A 6,649-nucleotide genomic window follows, 5' to 3' on the forward strand; every position below is an offset into this window, starting at 1 on the left:
TAAAATGCTAGTCTCAATAATAATAATTATTAAACTACCAGATTGTTGTTAAAAACCCATCTGGTTCACTAATGTCCTTTAGGGAAAGAAATCTGCTGTCCTTACCTGGTCTGGCCTACATGTGACTCCAGACACTCAGCAATGTGGTTGACTCTTAAATGGCCTATCAAGCCACTCCGTTCAAGGGCAATTAGGGATGTGTAACAAATGCTGGCCTCGTCAGTGATGCTCACATCCAAAGAACAAATTTTTAAAAAAGTAGTACCTCAGCCATGCCCTCTGCCTCTGAGCATAGATCCCCTTTTTGGTCCCTAATTGGCCTACCCCTCCTCTTACCACCCTTTTGCTATGTTTTCTATACACATATACATCTGGATTCCAATGAGAAAAACAACTAAACAAACTGTTTTTATATCTCGCCTTCACGGAATCAAGGCAGCATTTGACTGCATATGGCATCAAGGAGCCCAAGCAAAACTGGAGTCAATGGGAATCGGGGGAAAACTCTCTGCTGGTTAGAGTCATACCTAGCGCAAAGGAAGAGCCTAGTGTCCTAGGCTCAACCATCTTCAGCTGCTTCATCAATGACCTTCCTTCAATCATAAGGTCAGAAGTGGGGATGTTCGCTGATGATTGCACAATGTTCAGCACCATTCGCGACTCCTCAAATACTGAAGCAGTCCGTGTCGAAATGCAGCAAGACCTGGACAATGTCCAGGCTTGGGCTGATAAGTGGCAAGTAACATTTGCACCACACAAGTGCCAGGCAATGACCATCTCCAACAAGAGAGAATCTAACCATCTCCCCTTGACGTTCAATGGCATTACCATCGCTGAATCCCCCACTATCAACTTCCGAGGGGCTACCATTGACCAGAAACTGAACTGGAGTAGCCATATAAATACCGTGACTACAAGAGCAGGTCAGAGGCTAGGAATCCTGTGGCGAGTAACTCATTTCCTGACTCCCCAAAGCCTGTCCACCATCTACAAGGCACAAGTCAGGAGTGTGATGGAATACTCTCCACTTGCCTGGATGGGTGCAGCTCCAACAACACTCAAGAAGCTTGACACCATCTAGGACAAAGCAGCCTGCTTGATTGGCACCCCATCCACAAACATTCACTGCCTCCAGCACCGACGCACAGTGGCAAAAGTGTGTACCACCTTGAAGGACAAGAGCAGCAGATGCATGGCAACATCACCACCTGCAAGTTCCCGTCCAAGTCACACACCATCCTGACTTGGAACTATATTGCCGTTCCTTCACTGTCGCTGGGTCAAAATCCTGGAACTCCCTTCCTAACAGCACTGTGGGTGTACCTACCCAACACGGACTGCAGCGGTTCAAGAAGGCAGCTCACCACCAACTTCTCGAGGGCAATTAGGGATGGGCAATAAATGCTGGCATAGCCAGTGATGCCCACATCCCATAAATGAATTTTAAAAATTCGTTACAGTACAGAAGGAGGCCATTCGGCCTTTCGTGTCCACACCGGCTCTCCGAAAGAGCAACTCCCTCAGTTCCATTCCCCTGCCTTCTCCCCATAACCCTGCACATTCTTCCTATTCATGTAACTGTCTAATTCCCTTTTGAATGCTTCAATTGAACCTACCTTCACCACGTTCTCAGCGCATTCCAGACCTTAACCATTCGCTGCGTGAAAAAGTTTTTCCTCATGCCACTTTTGCTTCTGTTACCAAATACTTTAAATCTGTGCCCTCTCTTTCTAGATCCTTTCACAGTGGGAACCGTTTCTATCTTCTGTGCCTAGACCCCTCACGATTTTGAATACCTCTATCAAATCACCTCTCCGCCTTCTCTTCTCCAAGGAAACCAGTCCTAACTTCTCCAATCTATCTTCACAATTGAAATTCCTCATCCCTGGAACCATTTTCCTGTACTCTCTCCAATGCCCTCATGTCTTTCCTCAAATGTGGCGCCCAGAATTGGACACAATACTCCAGCTGAGGCCGAACTAGTGTCTTATACAAGTTCAACATAACTTCCTTGCTCTTGTACTCTATGCCCCTATTAATAAAGCCCAAGATACTGTTTTCTTTATTAACCGCGCACTCAACCTGTCCTGCTACCTTCAATGACTTATGCACATATACACCCAGGTCCCTCTGCTCCTGCACCCCCTTTAGAACTGTACCGTTTATTCTATATTGTCTCTCCATGTTCGTCTTACCAAAATTAATCATTTCACATTTCTCTGCATGGAACTTCATCTGCCACCTGATTGCCCATTCCACCAACTTGTCTGTGTCCAAAACTTTTGAAGTTCTACATTATCCTCCTCACAGTTCACAATGCTTCCAAGTTTCATATCATCTGCAAACTTTGAAATTGTGCCCTGTACACCAAGGTCTGGGTCATTAATATATATCAGGAAAAGCAAGGGTCCCAACACTGATCTCTAGGGACCTCCACTACAAAACTCCTCCAGCCCAATAAACATCCATTAACCACTACTCTTTGTTTCCTGTCATGTTGCTACCATCCCTTTTATTCCATGAGCTACAAGTTTGCTCACAGGTCTGTTGCAGGGCACTGTATCAAACGCATTTTGAAAGTCCATGTACACCACATCAACAGCATTGCCCTCGTCAACCTCAGTTACCTCCTCAAAAAACTCCAGCAAGTTAGTTAAACATGATTTTCCCTTAAGTAATCCATGCTGGCTTTCCTTAATTAACTCACATTTGTCCACATGACTATTGATTTTGTCCCGAATTATCTTTTCGAGAAGTTTTGCCACCACCAAAGCTAAACTGACTGCTCTGCAGTTGCAGGGCTTATCTTTACACCCTTTTTTAATCAAGGGTGTAACATTTGCAATTCTCCAGTCCTCTACCACCCCCACCCCACGTCTAAGGAAGACTGAAAAATTTTGGCCAGTGCCTCTGCGATTTCTACCCTCACCTCCCTCAGTATCTTTGGATCTCATCCAGCCCTGGTGCTTTATCCACTTTAAGTACAGACAGCCTATCTAATACTAACTCTTTATTAATTTTAAACCCCTCTAGTGTCTGACTTACCTCCTCTTTCAACATTGCCTTGGTTGCATCTTTGTCCTTAATAAAGACAGATGCAAAGTGTCCATTTAATATCTCAGCTATGCCCTACTTCTCCATGTGTAAATCCCCTTTCTGGTCCCTAATCCGCCCCACTCTTCCTTTTACCACCTTTTTACAAGTTATATGCCTAGAGAAAACTTTGGGATTTCCTTTAATGCTAGCAGCCAGTCTCCTTTCATGCTCTCTGTTTGCTTCTCTTATTTGCTTTTTCACTTCCCCTCTGGACCTTCTATATTCAGCCTGGTTCTCATTAGTATTTTCTACCCAGCATCTATCTTAATCTCTACCTCTTTTGTCATCCAGCGAGCTCTGGGTTTGTTTGCACTACTTTTCCCCTTCAAGGGAACATACCTTGACTGTGCCCGAACTATCTCTTCTTTGAAGAGATTGTTCATCTACCAGTTTTCCTGCCAGCTTTTGACTCCTATTTATTCGCCCCAGCTCCATTCTTACCTCATTGAAGTTGGCCTTCCCCCATTTAGTTATTCTTACCCTGGATTTCTCTTTGTCCTTTTCCATAGTCAGCCTAAACCTTATGATACAATGATCACTATTCCCTAAATGCTCTCCTACTGATACTTAATCCACTTGGCCCACCTCATTCCCAAGAATCAGGTCTAGCAGTGCCTCCTTTCTTATTGGACTAGCAACATACTGTTGTAGAAAATTTTCCTGAACAGACTCCAGGAACTCTTGCCCCTCACTGCCCTTTACACTACTATTATCCCAGTCTATGTTTGGTTAATTACAGTCCCCCATTTATAACTACCCTATAATTTTTGCACCTCTCTGTAATTTCCTTGCAAATTTGTTCCTCCATGTCCTTCCCACTAGCTGGTGGCCTCTAGATAACACCGAGCAATGTCACTACACCTTTTTTGTTCCTTATCTCCAGCCAGATTGATTCTGTCCTCGACCCCTCTGGGACTCCTTTTTCTCCAGCACTGCAATGCTCTCCTTAATACTGCCACCCCTCCCCCTTTTTTTCCTTTCCTATCTTTTCTGAACACCTTCTGTATCCAGGAATATTTAACATCCAGTCCTGTCCTTCTTTGAGCCAGGTCCTCTGTTATAGCCACAACATCATATTTCCACATAGCAATTTGCACCTGTACCTCACCGGTCTTATTAACCACACTCCGTGCATTCACATACATGCGCATTAACCCTGATTCAGACTTTATTATTTTCTCCCTCACTCTGACCCCACCTAATAATGTACTATTCCTTACTCTCATGCTATCTATTTCCCCCAGTATTCTGTGCTCCTTGGTATTCCTCTCTGATACTTGCTCCTGGTTCCCACATCCCTGACAAGTTACCAGAGAGTCATAGAGTTTTACAGCACAGAAACAGGCCCATCGTGTCCATGCCAGCCATCAAGCACCTAACTGTTCCAATCCCATTTTCCAGCACTTGGCCCATAGCCTTGTATGCTATGGCGTTTCAAGTGCTCATCTAAATACTTCTTAAATGTTGTGAGGGTTCCTGCCTCTACCACCTCTTCAGGCAGTGTGTTCCAGATTCCAACCACCCTCTGGGTGAAAACATTTTTCCTCAAATCCCCTCTGAACCTCCTGCCCCTTACCTTAAATCTATGCCCCCTGGTTATTGACCCCTCCGCCAATGGAAAAAGTTTCTTACTATCTAACCTATCAATGCCCCTCATAATTTTGTATACCTCAATCATGTCTCCCCTCAGCCTTCTCTGCTCTAAGGAAAACAACCCTAGCCTTTTCAGTCTCTTTTCATAGCTGAAATGCTCCAGCCCAGGCAACATCCTGGTGAATCTCCTCTGCACCCTCTCCAGTGCAATCACATCCTTCCTATAGTGTGGTGCCCAGAACTGTACACAGTACTCCAGCTGTGGCCTAACTAGCGTCTTATACAGCTCCATCATAACCTCCCTGCTCTTATATTCTATGCCTCGGCTAATAAAGGCAAGTATCCCATATGCCTTCCTAACCACCTTACCTACCTGTGCTGCTACCTTCAGTGATCTATGGACAAGTACACCAAGATCCCCCTGACCTTCTGTACTTCCTAAGGTCCTACCATCCATTGTATATTCCCTTGCCTTGTTAGTCCTCCCAAAATGCATCACCTCACACTTCTCAGGATTAAATTCCATTTGCCACTGCTCTGCCCATTTTACCAGCCCATCTATATTGTCCTGTAATCTAAGGCTTTCCTCCTCACTATTTACGACACCACCAATTTTCATGTCATCTGCAAACTTACTTATCATACCTCCTATATGCACATCTAAATCATTAATGTACACTACAAACAGCAAGGGTCCCAGCACCAATCTCTGCGGTACACCACTGGTCAAGTTAGTTAGACACGATCTCCCCCTGACAAAGACATGCTGACTATCCCTGATTAATCCCTGCCTCTCCTAGTGGAGATTAATCCTGTCCCTCAGAATTTTTTCCAATATTTTCCCAACCACAGATGTTAGACTCACCAGCCTGTAATTACCTGGTTTATCCCTGCTACCCTTCTTGAATAATGGCACCACATTCGCTGCCCTCCAGTCCTCTGGTACCTCTCCTGTGGCCAGAGAGGATTTGAAAATTTGTGTCAGAGCCCCTGCTATGTCCTCCCTTGCCTCACATAACAGCCTGGGATACATCTCATCTGGGCCTGGGAATTTATCCACTTTTAAGCCCGCTAAAACAGCTAATACTTCCTCCCTTTCAATGCTACTATGTTCAAGTATATCTTAATCCCCCTCCCTGATCTCTACACCTACATCGTCCTTCTCCATAATGAACACAGATGCAAAGTAATCATTTAAAACCTCACCTATGTCCTCCGGCTCCACGCACACATTGCCACTTTGGTTCTTAATGGGCCCCACCCTTCCCCTGGTTATCCTCTTGCCTGCCTGTGTTTTTTCATGTCCCCTTTTCGCTCTCCTAATTACTTTTTTTAGTACCCCCCTACACTTTCTGTACTCCTCTAGTGCCTCCACTGTTTTCAGCACTCCAAATCTGCCATAAGCCTCCTTCTTTTTCCTGATCCAATCCTCTATGGATCCCTTGAGATCCAGGGTTCCCTGAACCTGTTGGTCCTACCCTTCACCTTAATGGGTACATGTTGGCTCTGAACCCTCACTATTTCCTCTTTGAATGATTCCCACTGGTCTGATGTAGACTTTTCTACAAGTAGCTGCTCCCAGTCCACTCTGGCCAGATCCTGTTTTATCATATTGAAATCGGCCTTCTCCCAATTCAGTATCTTTATTTCTGGCCCATCTTTGACCTTTTCCACAACTACCTTAAATCTTACAGAGTTATGGTCACTATCCCCAAAATGCTCCCCCACTGACACTTCTACCACTTGTCCAGCTTCATTCCCTAGGATTCGGTCCAGTACTGCCCCTTCTCTTGTAGGACTTTCTACGTACTGACTCAAAAAGCTCTCCTGTATGCATTTTAAGAATTCCGCCCCCTTGAAGCCTTTTACACTAAGACTATCCCAGTTGATATTAGGTAAGTTGAAATCCCCTACTATTATTACCCTATTATTTTTACACCTCTCTGAGATTTGCCTACAT

Source organism: Heterodontus francisci, chromosome 32 (assembly GCF_036365525.1).
Source record: "Heterodontus francisci isolate sHetFra1 chromosome 32, sHetFra1.hap1, whole genome shotgun sequence".
In the NCBI taxonomy this organism is placed as follows: domain Eukaryota; kingdom Metazoa; phylum Chordata; class Chondrichthyes; order Heterodontiformes; family Heterodontidae; genus Heterodontus; species Heterodontus francisci.